At 28.5% G+C, this 24,852-nt stretch overlaps 2 long non-coding RNA genes and 1 pseudogene across 9 annotated transcripts in view; 1 reads left to right on the top strand and 2 right to left on the bottom strand.

Moving 5' to 3' along the window:
* LOC149987586 (uncharacterized) overlaps nucleotides 1-24,852 on the bottom strand; it is a 62,456-nt gene that overhangs the window by 4,396 nt on the left and 33,208 nt on the right. The window lies entirely within an intron of this gene.
* LOC149987587 (uncharacterized) lies at nucleotides 594-2,983 on the bottom strand. 7 transcript variants are annotated; one of them, XR_016506857.1, is made up of 6 exons: nucleotides 2,473-2,601; nucleotides 2,285-2,364; nucleotides 1,947-2,005; nucleotides 1,650-1,814; nucleotides 945-1,064; nucleotides 594-832 (listed from the first exon to the last, which is right to left on the bottom strand). It is a non-coding gene; the product is annotated as an uncharacterized LOC149987587 (long non-coding RNA). The 7 variants fall into 7 exon arrangements; XR_016506860.1 differs by adding an exon at nucleotides 2,873-2,983 and having other exon boundaries at nucleotides 594-1,814; nucleotides 2,473-2,608; XR_016506858.1 differs by adding an exon at nucleotides 2,873-2,983 and having other exon boundaries at nucleotides 594-1,814; nucleotides 2,513-2,608.
* LOC112293196 (trans-cinnamate 4-monooxygenase-like) lies at nucleotides 12,571-14,686 on the top strand (annotated as a pseudogene). Its single transcript, XR_016506856.1, has 2 exons — nucleotides 12,571-13,009; nucleotides 13,330-14,686. The product of XR_016506856.1 is annotated as a trans-cinnamate 4-monooxygenase-like (transcript).

The raw sequence follows: 24,852 nt of genomic DNA, 5'->3' as shown, positions 1-24,852 counted from the left end.
ATTGTGCTCTCGGGTTTGAATCAATATTTAAATTCACTGACTGTTCTCCTCGTTCATTGTGATGTACCATTGTCCTGGCAATGAAGATTACCGACAAGAAGAAATCACGAAAAGTATGGTGACGTTTGGTCAGAGTCGCAACAAGTCATCTTCCAATGGTAATCACTTGGGAATATCATGAATATGATTATTTAACCTGTGAAAGCACTTTTGATATTGAAATCTTGCTCGACCTAGTAATATCCTTCCATGCTGTTTATTACCACTTTCAGCTCAATCTCCAAATGGAACTTCTCCATGAAAATCGTTTTCCACTTGCTTAGTGAATCAATTCACCAAATTATGCTGCAAGCGCAGTATCGTTCAGTATTACATCTCCTAACAATCAAAGATCCTCTCCACGCTGTACAAAGATAATTTCAGGAACCCTTCAGGAGAAGGAATCTCCTGTTTCCAGATCCTCTCGACGCTGTTGGCCACACAATCACAAAATATCACCTTCAAAATGCACACATAATTGCGAAATAGTACGCACATTTTTAGGGTAACAAAAAGTTGTCAAGCCACAAACAAACCACAAACAAATAAGAAAGTGCGGTAAATAGTGTCAATAATATTTTATCTGAGACAAAACGATGGCTTGAAGTGCCTACCAATGGCATATTGAATGATTGTAGGATAAAATCAGACATTTACTAATGAACACATTTGGTAGCAATTGTACCACTAGAAAAAGGACACATACATTTCGTAATATGCCCCCTACTGAATCTGGTTAGTCCGAGTCATCTAATTGCTTAGTATGTCGGCGGTCATGTGAAGGTCCAAAGCCCTGTACACAGCACATTCGATACAATCATAAGGCCGTATACCATGTCAAAAATCTACAATATTCTTCAGAAGAGCATATGTAACAAAAACATTCTAAACATGCAAAAAAGAACCTTGGAAATTTCCTCCTCCAACTTGACAATCAGAGCCTTTTGCTCCACCACTTGAGCTTTCAAATCCTTAATCTTCTGTTCCGCAGTAGCTGCTGTTTAAGTTTTTTCCCACAATTGTACCTATCCAATCAAATAAGAAATTCTAAAGCATTTAACAGTTTTCTTCTAATTTCTCGCTGAAACTCCTCAAGAATAACATCCTGCAACATATCTAGATATTGCTGAGTGGAAGAATATCAACAACTTCAACCAACCCTGTGCTAGCATTTCTTGACCAATATAACCTAAAGACTTCAGAAAGGTGTGAGGCATATAATTTCTAACCACAACACCACGACTATGAGAAGTGTCAATATGACATCGCTCCGAGCTAAAACGTTTCCAATCTCTAAAACGGATACAAGCTCTGCGGTCTTGTACCACAAGCATGGCTATTATCGAACACCCGAAAAGGAACGGTAGAATATAGCAGTAACATTGGCAAACCTTTATTTTGACATAACAATCTCAACTAACAATACAAAATGCAGAAAGCAATTGAATTTTGGATTGCTAATGCTTGCTCCAAGAAGAACTACACTAATTTACAGTAGATAACAATAAGCTTCGTCGCAGAATACTAGATTTAAAGACCTTATGTTTCTCGTGACATTGATTTGAGAGCTTGGATATACGTAACAACTACCTTTAAAAGCTTTAATGTACCTTTTCACTCAGAAGTGCCCTTGGTTTCTTCACATCAGAAATATGCACTTTACGTTCACTTTCCAAGGTAGTTTCCATGATGTGCAATTCGTGATGTAGCTCAGAGATAATCTTCTCTTAGCAGTCAAAGACACTTCTAGACTGCTGTTAGCCTCCTCATCCAGCCTGCGCAGGACAAGAATGAAGTAAATAATTATAAGATAGAGTGGGCAAAGACTTGAGAACTAAGTACATAATAATTAATCAAGATAGATAGAAGATGGTTGTGGATGCATAGAATTGGAGCAGAGAACTAACCGCTCCTGCAGTTGTGTATCTTGACTGTGCACTGACTGTAATTCCGACCGCAATTGCTCCTGCAATCACACCCAGATACAAATCAGAAATATTTGTTGAAAACAAAAGATTCAAACTAGATTCGCAAGGACAGCATCTACAAAGATACTGTTTAAGAAGATGCATTTGAATAAAATGAAATAAAAATATCACTAGATTGAGCGCGCAATTCAAACAACTAAAAGATTCAAATTAGATCCGTAAAGACAGCATCTACAAAGATACTGTTTAAGAAGATGCATTTGAATAAAATGAAATAAAAATATCACTAGATTGAGCGCGCAATTCAAACAACTGACTCTGTCCATACTCATGAAGCCTTTGCATATTCTGTGTCTTCTATTTAGCTGCCCGCAACTGTTCTTGTAAAAACTCTTCCCTGCAACCCCAATCGAACCACAGTCACAGTCAACAAACGGAATACTGACGATCTCTGGAATAATCAAGATTCTTAACGTAACTTACTCAAAAGTTTAATACACACAACCTTGTTCCGTCAATCATTCAGTTGCTATTTGTTTCTGCACCTCTCTCTTAGTATTTCGAGGCTTTTCTGATTCTCCTCTGCCAAGCTACACTTTTTCATCTCGACAATCTCTTTAATCTCGACATTTCTCTTCCACCTGTTACTAAAACAAGGCAAACATGGACCTTGTGAGTGAGCTTGGAATAAACTCAGAGGCGACAATGATTCCACAAGTGATTCGAGATAAACTGTCAGAACTAGAGGGATTCAAATCAGTAATCAGATCATACATAAAACCATCTATTACCAAATAGGTGTAATAAATCCATAGAGTATGCAATGAAATAGAAGAAAGACTTGAAATGAACTTCAAGACCAGAAGCTGGGAAGCAAGGCATTCATTTGGATAGATCGAAGGGACCTATTGTTCAAGAGAACACTTTCGTTCTTCTAAACTTCGTATGGTGGCTTGTTGATTCTTCAGATTGGCAACTTCTAAGCGATACTCCTCCAACTCTTGATTCATCTTCCAATTCTCCAACTCTAGCTCAGCAACTTTAGCTGGTGACTCCTACACGTGACCTTTATGTCCACATCAAAAAAATCCTTTTGAAACATGACTAGAATCTAAACAATTCTGAGTTGATATCCTCTGCCTAAGTAGAATTTCGGTAGAACGTCTTTAAAGTTTGTTACAAACTAAATCTGTAGCAGCGATGATAGGAAATTCAATCCTGGTTGTTCCTATAGTTTACAACTTAAACGCCTTTTAAGATTTCCGTGCACAATGGAAGACAACATTTATTCACGAAAGTAAATGATACAGGAGTTGACAAGGAAGACCTTTCTTACTGTGCCTGTAGTAAGAGCAGGAACGGGATCAGTGGCCTCAAAGAGCTTTCGATAAATATTAAGAAAAGTATTCTTTCCAATCTTTGCTCTTTTTGTAAGGTTATCCACCTCTTCTTCGTACCCCTTCAACAACAATATTGTATTGGAAAGTGGTATAATATGTAAAAGTAATATAAAATATTGTAAAAATTTGACTTTGAGATTTTGAGGAGTTCTTCTCCACTTTATAAGCTTTCCAAAAAGCTCTCACTCGTTTTGAGAGGAGTCAGTATGAACTAGTGGTGCCTTTTGGGATAAAGAAAGAACCAACCATTCTTCAAGGTTTTTTTTAAAGGTTTTTTCATAGTATATTTTGAATTTGGATTTGAGATTTTAAGAAGTTGATCCTCTCTATATAAGCTTTCCAAAAAGCTCTCACTCGCTTTGAAAGGAGCTAATATGAACCAACAGTGCTTATTTGAGAAAAACAAAAAAACCATCTATTTTTTATAGTTTTTCTTTGGAGGTTTTTTTAAAGTGTATTTTGAATTTGGATTTGATTTTTTGAGAATTTGATCATCTCTTTATAATCTTTCTAAAAAGCTCTCACTTGCTTTAAAGGAGTTAATATGAATTAATAGTGCATTTTTGAAAAAAAACAAAAACAAAAACAAAAACAAAAAAAAACAATCCATTTTTTAGGATTTTTCTTTGGAGTTTTTTTTATGGTATGTTTTGAATTTGGATTTCAAATTTTGAGGAATTTTTCTTTTCTTTATAAGATTTCTAAAATGCTCTAATTTTCTCCAAAAAGATTTAATATGAATTAGTGGTGCCTTTTTGAGAAAAAAAAATCTAGCTACTTTTCAAGGTTTTTTTTTTGAAGTTTTTTTAAAGTATATTTTGAATTTGAGCTTGAAATTTTGAGAAGTTTATTTTTTCTTCATAAGCTTTCTATAAAGCTCTTATTTTCTCTAAGAGAAGTTAGTATGAAGCTACGGTATCTTTTTTTTTGATAAAGAGTAGTCAATTACTTTGTATTAACATAATCCATGGCTTCATTTGCTCATAAAGTATATTATAGAGAGTTTTAGGAAGTGAAATTTTGTGTGTATATATAAAGATAAAGTAGCTCTTCAAAGAGCCATCACATATTTAAATTCAATAAAGTATAGAACTATGGCAATTAGTTGAATAAAAAATGGATGATAACTCTTACAAAGTATCATGAGTATGAGATGGTGGAATTCATTTGAATGAAAGATATTATTTGACCATATCTAATTACAACCATAAACTCTTTTTTTTAAATAAATGCTTTTATTTCAATATTTGTTACTTCTACTAAAAAAAACTTTAGGACTACTAGGTTGGTTAAGGCAAGATGGGAGATATAAAGTAAGGAGGTTCAAATAAAAGAGATAGTCAAAACTTTGTAGAGGAATTTTTAAAGACTATGTAGATATTTATGGACCAACAAGTTTCCAATACAAATGGACAAAGAGCCACTAAAGCATTGAAGAATATTATTTATAAAATAAGAAGGTTTGATGGAAAGAATATTACTAGATTTTTGACGATCTATACATGTGAAATAAAAATCTATTAAGTTTCAAAAGATAAAAAGATTGAAACCTTTGATCTAGTAGTTGTTTCAAAAAATAAAAAAATAAAATGTGAGATAGCTAAATAAAAGCATCCATGTGAATATATGAGCTAGATTTGAAGAAAGATAAAAAATGAATACTTTGATGAAGACACTGAAAGAATGTCTAAAAGAGGTTTTTTATGATTGGGTGGAACAACAACCAAGCAAACATATGATATCAAATGAACTACTAAAGATGTTTGAGAAGAAGTTTTGACAACTTCTATTATTTAAGAAGTACCTTATTGAGCTGAAGAAACAAGAGTTGCTTTTGCAAGCTATAAATGAGGTACTAAATAATAAACTACTTCTCTTTCTTCAAGATGGGTTGGCAAAAAATGGTTTTACTATTAATTGGAAAAAATTGAAAGAAGGGATAAATCTCATTGCCAAAAAATATTATTGTTTTATAGTAACATAGCCATTAGATAAAAGAAGAAGAAAAGTATTTTATTATAGAAGAGTTTAATAGAAAGATATAATAAAAAATAAATAAATAAATAATAAGGAGAGAGTAAAAACTTTACTCTTAATGCTATCTTTTTGTAGAAGAAGCTTCTATTTATTTTATAGGAATATAAATAAGCCAAATCAAAGTAAATAAAATAAGTGATTGATATAGGCATGTTTAAGAAAAAAATTAAATAGATTTTAGTAAAAATTATCTCAAAATATAAAAAATTGATACTTGAAGAAGATTAATTATGAACTAAGGTTGAAATCAGATCCTAAGGCACAAATCCACACACCTATGCCAACTTTAAGATTCCTTGATTGATTGGAGAGTAGAATTTGAAAGTAAAATTTTGAGAGAATTTTAAAAAATTAATTTCATAAGATTTAAAGATATATTTAGGTTTTGAAAGCTTTTCAAAGTGAAATGTGTATTCAGTGTATTTGGATTATAAAATATATATATATATATATATATATATATATAAAATTTGATGATTTTGTGAGCATTTGATGATTTTGTGAGCATGTTTATAAGTAAAATTTTGTTAGTTTTTTTTATCATACTTGTTTTGAATGAATTTGAGAAATTCAATGTTAATTGAGTAATTAGATTGAAAATTGTGAGAGTTTTTATAAGTTATAGTCTTGGATAATTAAAATTTAGGATAAATGAGGATTTTTGCGATCTGGCAACATCAATTAGTTTTATTGAAGCAAAAATGGTGAGATAAATTTAGAGTTAATTATCTACATATTTATAAATATTTGATACAATTAAGTGGTTCAACAAGAAAAAATCTTTGTTAGAAGATCAACATTCTAATTTGGAAAAGAAAGGTGGCCAACATCTAAGAGGTTTTAGAAGTTTTCTTTTTTAATTGGTGAGTTCAATTCTTCTCAAATTTACTATGATTGTAAATTACTTATGAATTAAAGCCTACATGAAATTTTAGTAAAGATCAATGATTCAATTAATATTTATTGATGTTTTAATATAGCCATAATAATTAATTAAGCTATATTTAGATTTTTTTGAAATTATTTAGGATTTGTTTAAGATTTGAGTAAGATTTTATTAAGATTTGATTAGAATTTTATTAAAATTTAGGATTTGATTAGAATTTTATTAGGATTAATTTAGAATTTTATTGGGATTCATTTTAGGATTAAGATTATAGATTTGATTTATATTTGATTAGAATTTAGTTAGAATTAATTTAAGATTTTATTAGGATTTGATTTAGGATTAAAATTTAGGATTTGATTAGAATTTGATTAAGATTTGATTTAGGATTTGGTTAGAATTTCATTAGAATTTTTTAAGATTTGAATAGAATTGATTTAGTATTTCATTAGGATTTCATTAAGGTTTGGTCTTCAATTAGAATTTAGGATTTTATTAGAAATTATTAGAATTTGGTTAGAATTTATTGAGAATTTGGTTAGAATTGGTTTAAGATTTTATTAGGATTTAATTAGGATTTTTTTAGGATTTGATTAGAATTTCATGAAGATTTGATTAGGATTTGTTTAGATTTTATTGAAGATTATACTAAGATTTGATTAGAATTCAATTGCTGTTTCTATTTTGAATATTTTTTAAAGATTTCTTTGATATTTTTTTAATATTTATTTATTATATTTATTCTTCTAAGATTTATAAATGATTTCTTTATATTTTTTTGTATATTTTTTGTGACTTCTTTTGAGGTTAAATTAAAGATTAATTAACATTGTTATAATTTAATTGGAATTTGTTTAGAATTTTGTTAGAATTCTTAGGTTCTTATTATAAATTCTATTTTATCTTCTATAATTAGGTACTTGGTACATTTCCGAGAAAACTTCATAAAGTATAAGACTATGTGAATACTAAATAATTAGGAATAAGAATAGAAACAATATCAATAATAGTTGTAAAGATTCTTGCAATAACTTTATTTGATTCTATTCCATCAAACTCTTCAAAGGATAAGACTATAGAAAAAGATATCTTTGAAGAGTTAATGAGAAACATGAAAGAATTGAGGATAAAAATAAATGATTTGAAAAATAATATAAGGTTATGCACTTCACAACCAATTAAAAGATCAAAGGGATTTGTAGTGAGGTGCATTTGATGTAATGATCCAAATTACAAATGTAGTGACTGTGGATCATATGAAGATGCTATAAAGAGTGACATTATTACCTTCAAAAGAGACAAAATCAGAGATGTTGTAATAAATGAGTCTCTAGAGACTAGTTTTCAGAGAAGTAGTATGAAGCAATTAATAAAAGATAGATTCAAAAGGAACAACTCTTCACATGGTAGAGAGGTAGAGACTTTTATCATTGAAGCTGAATACAACAAGGTGAGAATTTTTATACATGTATGTACACAAGTGATGGTGGGAGGAATACAAGTTATCAAAAGACTAATTGGATGAAATAATCTAATTGATGCAACTACTATCAGGGCCTATTTGATGAATGAGCATGGTATGAAGAAATCCTATGATACATCAATGGAATTTAAGAGGGGTAGAATTGCTAAAAATATAAAAGTAGAAGAGCTAATTAAAAAAAAAAAAAAAAAAAAAAAAAAAAATCAAGTAGTAGAAAGGCTGCTCTAAGAGAGAAACCAACAAGTAACATGAGATAAGAAGTATAACATCAAAGAAATAAATTTCAAAAAAAAGAAAATCTCAATATATTCTTATGTCACTTAAAAAGACTAAAAAATAATTTAAAGATAATAATATATTAAATTAGAATAGATATTTTCAAAGATAAAAATATTAAAAAGTATTAAAATAGGACTAAAGACTAGAAAAGAATTGATAGAGTAAAGAAATATTCATTCTTGTGTTTGTACATATTATCTAACTAGGACCTATGTGGCAATGTTATATAGGACCTCCAATACATATTGACTTTAGAAGACACATGTCTTAACTTACAAAGCAAGTTTTCTATATATACGGCATATAATGAGCTTATTCCATAAGCTATAAACACATTGTCGTATTACATGAAGCCTTGCTTGAGAATGCACTAAGTACCTGACTATGGAAGGTAGAAGGAAAATTACAACAACAAGATTTTAATTCTAATAGAATCCTAAGTAATTCCAATTAAATCTTAATAATTCTAATCATGCTTTAATTAAATCCAAAGAAACCTCAAAAAAATTACAAAAGAAGCATGAAAAAATCCTAAAGAAATTCAAAAGAAGTATTAGAATAAAATCCTAAATATATCTTAAATAAATTCTAATCAAATCTTAATTTAATCTTAGTTGAAATCCTAGTAGTTCTTACTTTAATCCTAAGTCAAATCCTAACTAAATCCTAAACAATCTTAAATCCTAAATAAATCCTAAATCCTAACTAATTCCTACACCTTAAATCAAATCTTAATCAAAATAGTCTAATCTTAGGGTAATTTAGAACCTCAATATCTATTGATTATATTGTTGATCTTACTTAAGATTTTACACACCTATCAACAACTAAATTGGCAATAAGCACATAAAATTTGAAGAAGATCGAATTCACTAAATAGAAGATCATACCTAAATTTTGCTTGGATATTGGCCAGCATCCTACTCTAATCTAAATATTAAACTTGATCCTAAACAAACTTCTATTATGAAACAAGGTGAGAGATCTAAGGAAAAAATATGAACTTTACTAGGTATTATGCAAAATTTCAACTACACAGTTCTTATTATAGCTAGAAAAAATCGTTTTTTAATACATTCTCTTTTTTAGCAACCTTGCTCCTTATTTTGTGATTGCATTGCTTCTTTAGATAATATTAAATGATATATTTAGATTTTCCTCAATATAGGCACAAATCTTTGTAACAACAATGAGTCTTTTTTTGCTCAAAAAGAAGTTTAAAAAATATTGTGTCAATTTGCATAGGCTCTAGCCTAGACAAATAAGCTTTTGAAAACTTAAAAGATATTGCTATAGCTTGACTTGTACTTCTCTTATCAAATCTTTGTTCTTATCATCTTTTAAAGAGTCAATTGTCACATATAATGGCTTCATCAATAAATTGATCTAATAAATTTGCTTTCTACATTGTCTACAATAAATATTTGACATTATCTATTAATCCATATTAAAATTGATTGATAATGGCTTTATCATTCTAATTCATGTTGTAAGTAAGATTTTAGAATTTAGCAACATATATAGTGGCTAAACGTAATTCTTATTGTAGAAATATGAATTTGGTCTTTATTATCCTTTTGTAATCATTTTTTTTAAAATATAACCATAAACACTTTCAAGAATGAATTCAAATTATTAAATAATTGTGAATATTTTTCTATTGAAGGTATATACCAAAAAAGAGTACTTCCAAAGAAAAGTATTCCTATGAATCCAACTTAAGCAAATTCATTAGGATATTAAAAGAATGAAACCTTAGATAATGCTTTACTTGTTATAAAAATCATCAAAACTTTGATCTTATTCCATCAAATTATTTTGGCATATTTATTCTTGCCTCTCTTATATTAATAATAGTAAGACTCTTTAGATTTAGTTATGAACTTGATCTACTTGTTTTTCTTAATTGCACAACTTCTTGATGAAAATTTTGAACTTCATTGTTGACTTCTTTCATAGGCATAGGAATAGTACTTTTATGATTCACATTGGAAATATGTGAGATTTCTATCTTGAGAGTGTTAACAAGAATGTGAAGATTTGCAATAGTTACAAATCTATTTTCACTTCAATCAAGAGTAGCATTCATAATTTCTTCTTCTATACACAACTCAAATAAATTCAAAAAGTTAAATTAGAGGAGGGTAATTCACAACCTCTAATATAAATAAAAAAATTTACAAAGAAGGATAATATTCTCTCTTTAAGAAAAAATATCAATATTAGAAATCTATAAGTTAATTTAAAGACATTGATAAGAATGAAGAAGGCTTCATTCTTACCTCTATATATACTATCTAATTAGGAACTACATGGCGATGTTCTATAGGACCTCCAATATATGTTAAATTTGTAAGATAAATGTTTTAACTTACAAGATAAGTTTTCTATATGTACACTACATTATTAGCTTGTACCATAAGCTATCAACATGTACAACACATGGCTAGCTTATTGGCTAAGTTTCTAATCTACCAATTAATTATAAACATGTGTAAAAATAAATACGTGTCTATAATTCTTAAGGATTATTTAAGATTTATTTAAGACTCTATTAGACACGGTAGGAGATTGTTGTTGCATTTTTATTTACCTTCTATAGCTACAAGCCTAGTACATTCTCAAGCAAGAATACATATAATACTGTAGGTGATGTAATTAGTAGCAAATTTTCTTGTTCAACAAACCTTATTGTGCAACTATTAGTCTTCTCATGTCATTACCATCATTTCTTAACATTATCATTATTCCCTTTCTACTTGGCAAAGATTTGAAGTTATTAATTAATATTTTGTTATTCTATAGTATAAAGCAAGTGGAATCAAGGAACTTGGGATTTTGTATTTAGAGGAAGGTTATGCAATATTGTTGTAATTAAAATGATTGGCGATTTTTCATCTTTAGTATTTCTTTGCTCTGTTATTCTATGGTGCTATGGTATATGTATCAATAGTGATCTTATTGTCATTGAATTAGGATACAAGTTGCCAACCAAAAAATACGTGTGGATGAGAAGATCCTAAAATAATAGAGATTTGAGCTACAGGGAACATACTTCAGTTTAGAGCTTGTAGTTAAATGGAACATTTGGTATGATGGATGTTGAATAGCAAAAGCAAAGAAGGCTAATGTAATATTCAGTTATTTATTTTTGTTGTCTTAGACACGTCTAGCATCTTCCAAAAGTTGGAGCAGAATACAAGAAAGTGGTAGCTATGACTTAGCATTAAGTATTTATCAACAAAGCATGTATTATAAGTCATATTAGGATGTGGCCAATATAAACACCATTTGCTTTTGAATTATTAAAAAATAATAATAATAATTAATTGACTTGTATTCATATTAAGCACTTGTGATATTTTTAATTTATCTTTTAAAGAATATCACTTATCAACTTAGATTAAATATCTATTTCTTGACTTTTTTTATGACAAAATAATTATACTACAATAACACTATCATAAAAAATGAATAAGAGATTGAAGTTAAGAAGCAACTTCTATTTTATTTTACTTTAAACTTAGCAATCATTTTTTACTAAAATTTATTAAATTATTTTTTAATTATTAAAATATAATAATTTAAATATTTTAAACATTAATTTTCTATTTAAGAAAAAGATTAATATACATAAAAAAAAATATGCATTTATAATCACAATCAATAATGTCATATTTGAATAGCTTTGAAAAAATACCATTGGCATCTAAGCTTTAATTAAAAAACAAGTCATTTTCAGACTATACAAAAGTAAAGCAAAAATGCTAAAATAAAAAAGAAAGAATTAATATAATTAAATAATAAGTTAGTATTGTAGAATAAATATTTTTTTTGTAAAAAGCCAAAGAAATAATATTTAGTTAAAGAAAATAGATAATATTATTTAAAAGAAGAATCAAAAATATTATTCAAATGTTGTATATAATTCAAAATTAATTTTAAAAAAAGTACTTTTGATATTTTGATACTGTAAAGAAAGGATTAATATAAACTAATTTAAAAAGAAAGAATGTGTAATAAGATTAAAATGAATGACTTTAGTAATTATGTTATAAATTGTATTATAACTACTTATTAGTAATTTTTAAAATTTAACTAATTATGAGGTTGTTTTGGATAAATTCAAGAAATTACAAAAGTTATCAAATAAACTATCACAAGTTTCTTTTTAAAAACATCTATACCATTTAAATATGAAGTAATATAAAGATGTTTATGAATTTCTCAAAATTTGGCAATTTATCTTTGAAATTGTCATTTCTAGTTGTTTTGTTGCAGAAGCATAACAAGTAAGTTTATTATTAGGAGTACTATTAAATTCTTAGAATACATTCTCCACCACACAAGGTCAAAGTTAAGATTTGAGTTTTATAAATATTTGATTAAAATTCTATAATAAGTTGCAACACAAAAGTATCTTTTATAAACGTACTAAATCATTCAGCAATTAATAGAGCCTCTTTAATACCACAACACATCAGATTTGTACTTCACATTTGATAAATCAAATTACACAAATTAACAAAATATATCATTATTCCAGCAAACCAAGATAAACATCTGTTGGATGCCATAAACAACAATACCCTACAGTGCTGATGCATCTATTCAAATAACCCTAAACCCTAAACCTGATGCATCTATTCAAATAACCCTAAACCCTAAACCTGATGCATCTATTCAAATATTTGGTGCAACTACTTAGAATTGGAGTAGTTAATTAGAATATTTAACTTTGGCAACTATATTACAAAAGTCGTTGGCTACCAGCTAGGAGGCTGGTAATAGTGAATTGGGTGCGAGTTTCCTCAAGCATTTCATGGGCCTGGAAAGTGCGGTGCAGGGGCTGCTTGTTGCGGTTCTCGTTGGATTGCTCATCGCAAAGCTGCGCGCGCCGAAGCTCAAGCTTCCCCCCGGTACGGTTGCCTTGCCTATCGTAGGGAACTGGTTGCAGGTCTCTTACACTCTTCTTCTACACTCATCAATCTTTACCAATCTCCAGCTTCACTCAGAGCACTGCGCCGGGTTAATTGATCGTCGTCTAGAGGACATGATAGGCATTCAAATTTGATGCATCTGAGTCAAGGTACTCGGATGAGGTGCCCTAAGTCGAAACAATTCTAAGGACTTACCGTTGGTACAAAAACTCTCTCGAATGCATTTGAGATGCTGTGCCCCTTCTTCGGAGTCGTAAACAGCCGCCGGTAACCTGCTAATTGATGACTTCGATGTGCCAGCAGTCATGATTTGTGGTGGTTTTGGTTTTATCGTCAGGTTGGAGATGACCTGAACCATAGGAACCTGGCCGAGATGTCCAAGAAGTATGGCGATGTGTTCATGCTCAAGATGGGGCAGCGCAACCTGGTCATGGTATCCTCCCCCGAGGCAGCCAAGGAGGTCCTGCATACACAGGGTACGGAATTTGGCTCCCGGGAGCGCAACGTCGTATACGATATCCTCATCGGAAATGGCCAGGACATGGTGTTCGCCGTCTACGAGGAGGATTGGCGCAAGATGCGCAGGATTATGACAGTCCCCTTCTTCACCAGCAAGGTAGTGCAGCAATCTCGCGGCACTTGGGAAGATGATGCCCTGCGCGTCGTTGAGGAGCTTCGGACCAGGCCAGAGGCCTCCACCACGGGGGTTGTCATCCGAAATCGGCTCAACAGCATGATGTACAACAGCATATACCGGCTAATGTTCGACAGACGGTTCGAGAACGAGGAAGATCCGTTGTTCCTGAGGCTCAAGGCGCTCAACGGCGGGCGGTCACGGCTGGCCCAGAGCTTCGAGTACAACTAAGGCGACTTCATCCCCATTCTGCACCCGGTGCTGCGCGGCTACCAGAGGGTGTGCCAGGAGGACCAGGACCGGCGCCTGGGGGTCTTCAACGAACACTTCGTGGACGTACGCAAGAAACTGTTAGAGACGACGGGACCAAGCCCGACGGTGAAAAGGCCGCGATCTACCTCATCCTGGAAGCACAGAGGAAGGGGGAAATCAGCGAGGACAACCTGCTGTACATTGTCGAGAACATCAACGTCGCCGCGATCGAGACAATGCTCTGGTCCATCGAGGGGGGAGTGGCAGAGCTTGTGAACAACCCGGACATCCAGACGCGCGTTAGCGAGGAGCTGGACCACACGCTCGGCAAGGGTAACCTGATCACGGAGCTCGACACCTACAACCCCAAGCACTGGGATCAGCCTGGGAGGTTCATGCCCGAGCGATTCTCGGGTAACAACATTGAGGTCTCCGGTGGCGACTTCCGGTTCCTGCCCTTCGGCTCCGGCCGAAGATCATGCCGAAGCATCATCATCGCCATGCCGCTCCTGACGATCGTTCTGAGCCGGTTGGTGCAATCCATGGGGCAACTGTCGCCGCCCGGCATGAAGAAAGTCGATGTGGCCGAGAAAGGAGGCCAGTTCAGCCGGCACATCGCCACTCGCTCCACCATGGTTTGCAAACCGATTGCGTAACGCCACAATCAAACACTTCCCCGCAACTCGCGATTGCATATTCGCATTCATCCTCTCGGATCGACCGCTTGGATCCGGAGACTGTAAAGGCCCACACTGATAAACTGGATCAGCTTCAAGGCATAGCAGACAACCGCCGATCATCCACGTTACAAGTCAGCAGCCGGTACCCGAACTTCATGGTTACGTATGATTGAGACATTCATTTGTCGTCATTCATTACACATCGGTAGGATGGGGGATTGTGTGCTCTATTCTATTCTGCCAAGGCAAGGTGGAGGTTGCGTGGTTAGTTGATGTAGATCACTCGTTTATTAGGTACCCAGATCATTCGTTAATAAGGTACCTATTGGGCAATGTTCTTTTTCTTTTTCATTTTTGTATTTTTTAGTAATGTAGCAGTTTATGGTCATTTTGGAATAATGTGAGGGAAATCCATTCTTTTGAGTCTTCAATGTAGTATTTTATTGATGATATATTTATTAAAAAATATTAAAAATTATATCAATGCTTGAAAAAATTTCACAAGTATTTTGTTTGAGACAAATGTATTCAGGCATAACTTTACATTGATTTCCAAATCATATCCACACTCACCTTGTTTGGTTGCAGATTGATACCTATGCATGGTGATAATTTAGTTAATTAAAGGCTAAGTTTTAAGAATAATAGTAGAATCACTAAATAAGTAGTTACAAAGTATGAAATGTTTTTTATGAAAGCCATTGCCACTTATTTTAGGTACATATAGCTTCTTGATTATGTTTTAAAATATATTAATGTTATGTTTTAAAATATATTTATGTTATGTTTTAAAAATTTGTATGAAAAACATTCAATGAAACATAATGATACTGATTTTTAGTTTTTAAATATATATATTTGGTTATATTTATTATTTTTGAAAGTTTTGACCTTTAATATATAAAGAAATGAAAAAATAATGACACTATGTGTTCAATTAGCCTTTGTATTTTATTTAGTTGACTAATAAATGTTGTATGCAATCTTAAATTTGATAAATGATGTTTAAATAGTGTAATTAAATTTGTGACTAAATTTTATTATTTGAATTTTTGATTGTATATTATTATGTGATAGAATACTTAACTTTTATATCAATATTTAAAAAGATATTATGTAATAGAATAAGACTTATATATTAATTTTATATTAATTTTATATGTAGTTGTATTCTAAGATATTTTTAAAATAAGTTAGGATATCAAAAATAGAGGGAGAGATATGACAAGTCATAATCTAAAAGTAAAAGAGGTCGAAAAAATTTATAACATTGCTATAATCTAAAATTCTAAATCCTATAATTGTAAGCCTGAATTCTTAATTCTAAATTATAAATCTAAACCTCAAAATTTTAATCTTAAATCCTAAATCTAAACTCTAAATCTTAAATATTTTTCCAATTAGGAGCATTAAAAGTACATTAAATTTCTTCATAGTGTGCAATGGTTTTTTCACAATGCAAATTTATTTCTTAACAATAGAGCAGTAGATAGATGTATAAATAGAATGATATTCAAGGAGATCAATAGTGGTAGATATTGGAGGAAAGAAGCATATAAAAATTGTATTAGAAAAGCTTGCCACTTCATTAGAGCAAATTGTTGTGACCATTTATAATCCATTATATAAGCTTAGAATATAGATTATATAATTTTAAGTTATTTATATATAAATTATATTTTAAAAGTAATCTAGAAATGATATTTTATAATTAAAAATTAAACATATGATTATACAAGCTATTTATTTTATTAACATAGTTTTAAAAAATTTATAGATAATTTTATTTATTATTATTATTATTATTACATATATTATAAAAGATAATTATGAAATTTTAAAAATCTTACATTTCTTAAAGTATAGACTTATTAAAGATTTTAATCATAATATTAGAATCAAAATAATTTAAAATTAAAAGAAGAAACAATTCAAAATTTCAAAAAGTCAAAATCAAAAAAAAAATCTATAGATGTGAGGTTTTTTAATATTATTAATAATCATTTCAAGCTTCAGCATATACTAATATTTAATATAATTAAAGATTTTAGATTATCAAATTTATTTGAAAATGATATCAAGCATAAGTACTAACTTAAATCAAAGCTAGTCAAAGATGTGAGGTTGTCAAATTCATTTGGCAATGATGTCAAGCTTATGCACTTGTGTATATTCAAGGTAGTCAAAGATATTAGGTTGCCTAATTTATTTGGATTTTTGTCAATCTATAATAACCATTCATATTTAGGATTTTTATAAAATTACAACTTTTTATCGATTTTGATAATATTCTTAATTTCTTATAATTTTTTAAATTGACTTTTTTTAATGATATCAAATGATCTATTGAATTTGATAATATCTTTAGATTTAAACTTTCTTCTAAATCAAGTTTCAATAGTATAGCCATTTTAAAGAATGGCTTTAAAAATTTGTATATAAATTTTGAATCAAAATCGATAGTCTAGATTGTTAGACTTAAGATTTATCTCAGAATCCTAATCAATTAAAGGAATAACCAGTTCTTCTATATCTCCCACCTTGCTCAATACTTTTGAATATAATAACTTGAAGTTTTTATTTCTTTGTCACTAAAATTTTTAAAATACACTTATTGATTATAACTATTTCTTTCACTTGGTGATTGCTTGTAATAATTATCAACTTTTTTTTCATCCTTTTATATTCTTGTATCAATAATATGACTCATTCCAATTTCACCTATTAATTATTTCTTCTTTTTAATACTATCAATAATAACATCATGATTTATTTATTTTTTGTATAATTTCTAAAATCTCTTTCAATGTCAACTCCATCTTAGCATTTAATATATATTCTTCCAACACCCTCTTTAAATTTATTGCAACTTCAATATCAGAGAGTAGTTTGTAAGCTATTGATTTATCTTTATTCTTTGTCTCTTTTTCTTTTTTTTTCTTCCAATGTCATTGAAGTATTGTTCATGTGCAATTCTTGTGAAGCTGCCTCATGAGTCTTATCTCCTCAAGTTTGCTTTTTAGAAGAATTTCCTTTTCTTGCATCATCAAAATTTCTTTTTTTATTTTCTTCCATTAAGACTTCATGTTGGCTCTTAGCAATATATACATGAACTCAAAGAGTTTCTATAGAATCTTTTTAATCTATTACACCATGTATTATAGCTATAGTTCTTAATAATGCTTTCTAAGAAATTTTTTCTTCTTATATTATAAAAATGATAAAAGTCCAAATTCTTCTTATCTCTATACTTCCATCAAAGTCATCATCTATCCTAGCACCATAACTTGTACTTTCTTGTGTTGCTATTCTATGTACTAGTAAATAGTCTTGAATCAATGCTCTCATACCTCCCTTTTCAAAATTGGTTTGAAAGAGGTCCTTTATATCCATTAATGCCATTTTTCCATCTTTCTAAAAAATAACTCCTTATTGTATTATATTATTAAATTTATTGAAATCCTTTTTAATATGAAAAATATCATCTTATTATATATATCTTTATATATATTCTTATTTAAAAATAGCCTTCAAATTATTTATAGAAGTCTTTTCTTTGAGTCTTGTCAATTTGATTTGAAGATATTCCATACCACATATAATCTCTTGAATTCCTATATCTTCTTTTTTTGATGTAAATAATAGAAATTGAATAATATGCATTGTCAATTGTATTATACACAGTTGAGTTTTAAGTACTTACACTATTCTTGAAATATTAATCCCATCCTTCTTCATTTCTTATTTTGCAAATAAATCCACTACATCTTCAACATTTTCTACTTTGTTGTCAATCCTTCATGTTCTTCTTTGTCTTCAAGAAGAAACTCCAATTTTTCTTATAATTCTCCATTGAAACTTGAAGATATAATTCAACCTTGTTTGGCTCCAATGTTAACTTCTCCACCTTTGATAATTGAAAATATTACCTTTCAAATTTCCTTAATAGCTCTATTATATATAAATTCTTATTAGGCCCTTCAATCCATTTTATAAATAATTTTTTAGTAACACAATCAATGTCTTTTAAGAAATATTTATCTTTTAATGTATATATAAATTTTTCTCCCATAATACTTTATAATTGCTATAATATGTTTTTTTTTTTTTTTTTTTTATCTTTGGTGCCTTGGTAAGCCCAAATAGCTCAATCATCTTTTTCTCAAAAATCCAATTTAATTCTATTTTTCATATATAATATCTTAAATACTTTGAAATGTCTCTTCCATTAAATTTGTCAACTTTTTTAATCATTACTTGCAATGTTTTAGTTGCTAAAGCTTCTTTGCAATCATTGCTTTGCTATTGCTGTATAGATAATGTAAAAGCTTGAAACATGCTTGCAATGATTAGATCCATGTATATACCTTATCTTCAAGTAGAAACTCTACTAGAAGATCTACTTGAAGCTCCTCCCATAGCTCCTTTAAAACTCGTGCACTTATTCACTATTAAATCAAAATAAAAATAAACAAACTTCAAGACCTCCTACCTCAAGCTTTCATATTAAGTTCACCACTTATATTGTATTATGTGTATTCTTCCTTAAAAATGCACTAGGTACCTAATTGTGCAAGATTAGTAGAAATACAATAACAATCCTACTAAGTCTAATAGAATCTTGAATAAACTTTAAATAATCTTTAATAATACTAATCAAATTTTAATCAATCTAAAATAAGTTTAAAAGAGGTAACAAAAGAAATATAAATAAATTATATATTAATCTTTAAAATTAATAAAGAAATATTAAAGAAATATAAAAATAAATCTTTAATAAAATAAAAATAATCTTTAAAACTTTAAAAATAGAATTTTTTACAGAAATAATAAAAAAATCTTTAAAAAATATTAAAAATAAAAAATCTAAAGTAATCCTAAATTAATCCTAATCAAATCTTAATTTAATTTTAATTCAAATCTTAATGAATCTTAATCAAATCTCAAATCAATCCTAATTAAAATCCTAATGAACCTTAATCAAATCTTAGGTCAAATCCTAATAAAATCCTAAACTATAAATCAATCTTAATAAAATTCTAGTGAAATCTTAATTAAATCTTGAGAAAAATTTAATAAAATCCTAATCAAATTCTAATAAAATTCTAATCAAATCTTAGTCAAATTCTAATCAAATATCAATTAAATCATAATCATATCCTAAATAAATTCTAAATAATTCCTAATAAAAATCTTAAATCTTAAATCAATTTTAATTAATCTTTAATCAAATCTTAATTAAATTTTTAATAAATCCTACAAGAGATTAAAAATTTAATAATTAATGATGGAATCATTAATTATGATTCAAAATTTACATACCTTACAATAACTAAATTAGCAATAACTACAACAAATTTGAAGAAGATCATATATACCAAATAGACAATAATCCCAAAACTTTGATTGAAAATTGGTTGATATCCTTTTCCAACCTTGATGTTGATATTCCCAAGCCAAATCTCTTAACTTCATTATTCAATTTGCCTCAAAATTTTTAAAATTGTTGCAAATCAACTTAGCTATCTTTTGAAAAAAAATATATTTCGATCCAACTAGCGGATTGATAGATATCTTAAAATCCTCATTAGTCTTTTAAATCCTAATTTTTGAGACCATAATCCACAAAAATCCTCATACCTTTCAATCTAACTACTCAATTGACCTCAAATTGTTCATACATACTTACAACAAGAACAACAACAAATTATCCAATTTTCACCAATACATTCACTACAAAACTCACAAACTCTTGAAATTTAAAAACATGTTTTTATTTCTAAAAATCTAAATCCATAAAGTACATAATTAACTTTGAAAATTCCTCAAAATTTCAATATTAATCCAAATGACTTGAACCAACATTTAAAAATCTCTTCTTAATTTTTCTCTCAAATCCTATTCTTTGATTTATAGAAGAACTGTGGAATTGCTATAGGTGTATGGTTTTGTACCTTAGAATGTGATTTCAATTCAAGTTCACAACTGATCCTCTTAAGATATCAATTTTTGATAATTTAAAGTAGTTTTTATTTAATTTATTATTAATTTTTTTAAATATAATTATATTAATTTCTTAACTTATTTACTTTGATTTAGCTCATTTATGCCTCTATAAAATAAAGAGAAGTTTTTTTTTATAAAAAATAATATTAAGTCTAAAACTTTTACTACCTTTCTATAATTTATCATTATTTTTTTATTACATCTTTTTATTAGGTCCTTCTACACTAACATCCATATTATTATTTTTTATCATATATTTGTATTACCACACAAAAATGTTGTGATTCTAAGCCAAAGTAAAAATACATGATCAATGTATTGAAAATAGAAAGCTGCTTGATTTTTAAAGGCATGATCTATGTATGCAAGACTAAGTATTAATCCAAATAAATATTTTTTATTTGAAAAAAAAAATAAAAAAATACTAGGATTATATTACTTCTTTATATGTATCAAAATTTGATATTTAGAGTACTGATATCCATTTGTCAATAGCCTCACCTAATAATTAAGAAATTGGATTGTGACTGCAATATTAGTCAAGCAAAATAGTGAAATTATATATAAAGGTGGACTTGTAAGTAAAAGAAGACAAACAAAGTATATATTTATGTTATTTTTTAATATGAAATGGATCCCAAACAAAGTAATAAATTGCTAATTGGTTGTGAAAAGTTGTTATTGATTACAACATATCAAAAATATTTCTTCAAAACACCATGGACAAAATAAATAAGAATGTCATGTAAACAAAAACTATTACACACAACATATCAAGTATTACAAATCAATCACAAAGTATGTAATTTAAACCAAATACAAATTCATAACCAATACACTTTCAAGGAAAGATTAGAAATTTATACCAAACTAAGTCAATCTATCTTTCACATCGCAAAGGAAGAATCCAAGAATATAAGTATAAAAATGGAAAAAATCCTAAGCTTTAATAAAATGGCTAAATCATCATATATAAGTAAAATTTCACAACAAGTTTTTTCTTTGTTAAAAATCACTTATAAGACTTAATTTGATAAGAATATCAAGTTAAGGATTTTTTTCTATCAAAGTATCTAAATCTTAGTTGACATTAATAAAGTCAACTAATAGAAAAATTTTAATGAATGAAAAGCCACTAATCAAACTAAAGTACATATATTTGATGGAATTTGCCATCTAATACCATATCACATAACAACTATTGTATAAAAAAAAATTATTATATACAATACATCCAATGTTATAAATCAATCAAAAAATATATAATCTAAATTAAATACAAACATACAACCAATACACTTTCAAGTATCTCTTTTAATTTATTAAAAGCCCTTCTAATCAACTAGGACCACAAAATACACATTATTAAAGATAAATGCCATAATGATATTTTTACTGCACTATACTTATCTAAATCAATATTATAGTAGCTAGACCATCAAAGTAAGTAATAAATATAATAGAAAAAATCCTCAATCCTTATTAAAAGATGATATATGGTTAAAAGACTTCTTACAATGAAGACAAATCCAATCTCTTGAAGAAAGAGTTGAAAGGGGTGGTATTAAATATGCCATATGCCACTGATATTGACATTGATTATATAAAAGTATGATAGCAATTCTTTTCGTTTTACTACATATAAAACAAAGAAGATGGATTGGCACAACTATCAATTCATGATATATAAAATCATCAATAAGTAGATGATAAGGAGCATGATTCTTTAAGTAATCTAAACACTTTTATCTATTTTTATCTTCCAATAATAAAATACCACTAAGCAATAGATCTTTTATACATAGAATTATAAACCATGCCTTAACATCAAGTATTATAGGCACCTTATATTGCAAATATACATAGTCTCTTGTAGAGAATTTTTATAATTGATGTCAATAAGTTCTACTACAAATACAAGAATATCATAAGATGTCATAATGTTGAACAATAGATAAGTTTTTCATAGTCTTAGATATGGCCTATTTAAAGAACTTTGTTTGAATGTATAGACATAGAATCCAAATTTCAAGATCATCTAAGCCTATAACTATAGCTAATTTTTCACGTACTAAGTTGAATAGGATTGTCTCCCATCCATACAACAATTAATAAGGACTATAAGATATCAAAGATGTTTGTTTATTAAAGTGATACTCCATTGCAATCTATAGTAATATCAAATCCCAATCACAATGATTGCCATGAAATAATCCATTCTTTTATAAACTATGCTAGAAAGTTTGAACAACTTGTTCAACTAAACCATTTGCCTTAAGCTAATTTTTAGATATAATACAATAATCTATTGAAGCTTAAGATATCCCAAAAAACTTTCTTCTTTTATCTATTAAGACTTTGGCAAGTGCTTCAAAATGTATCAATATACAATCAAAAAAAGCCATAGCTATCAATACTAAAGAATTTTGTAATAAAGCTAAAAGTTCAATCTATTTACTAAATTATTCTATCATCACCAACATGCATTTAGCTCTATGTGAGATAACAATAAGTAGTCCAATAAAGTCTAAAGATCAATGGTAATCCAAATCTATGATAGATAGAGTCTTCAATTGATGTGATAAAGTATTAAAGCTTGATCTAACTCAATTACATAATTTATACTAAGAAACATTTGTAGCCACTTGTTGATACATATTACTCTACCAATATTGGTTGTACAACATAGAACATATCTTGTGCACTTCAAAATGTCCAAGCTCCTTATATACTTATTGTATCAAGGATGCTCTTTGATTTGATCTTAGAACTATGTAATTAATTCTATTATGCCATACAAAAAATAACAAAAAAAATTCCTAACAAAACCTTGTTATTTAATGATTAATTTTATTTCTTTCTATATTCAAAATAATTAAAAGAAATATTCTTTATTGAAGCTTGTATAAGATTGCATGATCTTCCTATATATTACTATTCATTTGATTCTTATTCAATTTTTCATTTGAATTTTGATTAAGAACCACAATTATAAAACATGATATCAAAGTCAAGTATGTGATTGTATGCCATCTAAAGATTGCCTCTCTATTGCAATTTTTATAGTATCAAATTCCAATAAAGTCTTCTTTTGAAGGACTTAGATTACAAGAAAGTCCATTGACATCCAAATTTATAATATCTACCTAATGTATAATCTCAAAGTCATATTTTTGAAATAACAAAGCTCATCTTCAAAGCTTGCTAGTGAGCTTGTTTGATTCTATAAGAAACTTTAAAAGTTTATAGTCAATTACCAATATAAATTATTAACCATACAAATAAGGTCAAAAATGAGCAATGACCCAAATTGCTATCAAAGCTTCTCTTTCATAAGATGAATAATTAGACTTTGCATTGCTATTGCTTTTAAAAATAAATGCAATGACATATTTTCATCTTATATCATTTTTTTGTATCAAGACTCCTTTCAATCCTAATGCACTTCAATCCATATGTAGTTCAAAAGATCTAATGGCATTTGAATGTTGAAGTACTAGAATTGAATCCAAATTTTACTTCAACATATCAAATGTATATTGCTCATAATTCTAAGTCTAAGGTTGACCTTTATCCATGAAAATATTTAAAGGTTTTGCAATGAGGCTAAAGTTTTTAACAAACCTTCAATATTAGTTTGTCAATCCTAAAAAGTCCAAAGTTATAAAACATTATTTAGTGCTGGAATTTTTTATAAGGCATCTATCTTTGCTTATTGTATACCAAAACTTCTTGGAATAATCATGTGATCTAAGTATGATAATCATTCATGGAAAAGTTTATACTTGCCATAATGAAAGCATAATTTTTATTATTATAATTTTTAAAATATTTCTTACAAATATTTCATACAATCTTGTAGGCTACTATTAAAAATGAAAACATCATCAATGTGGCATCTAGAAAATAACAAGCCAAATAACATTCCATCTATTACCTATTGAAACTTGGTGAATTTATTATTAAGATCAAATGGAAGGAACTTTTAATGATAGAATTGATCTTTGTCATCTTAATCAATTCTTTAAATTATTATCATTATCTAATCTTTAATAAATAATGGCAATTAGTAAAAATTAGATCTTAAATCCAAAGTATTAAATATTTAAGAGAATCCTATTACATCAAATAATTTTTCTAACATTTGCATTGAATATTGTTCAAAGTTAGTCTTATAATTAATTAGATAATATTCTCTATACATCTTCTTCTCTATCCAATTACCAAAAACATCTTTCTTCAAAGGCATGACTTTAGTATAAGCATATTTTTCATTAAAAAGCTCAAT

This window comes from Physcomitrium patens, chromosome 16 (genome assembly GCF_059467195.1).
Source record: "Physcomitrium patens ecotype Gransden chromosome 16, ASM5946719v1, whole genome shotgun sequence".
In the NCBI taxonomy this organism is placed as follows: Eukaryota; Viridiplantae; Streptophyta; class Bryopsida; order Funariales; family Funariaceae; genus Physcomitrium; species Physcomitrium patens.
This window is presented reverse-complemented; position numbering and strand designations above follow the sequence as displayed.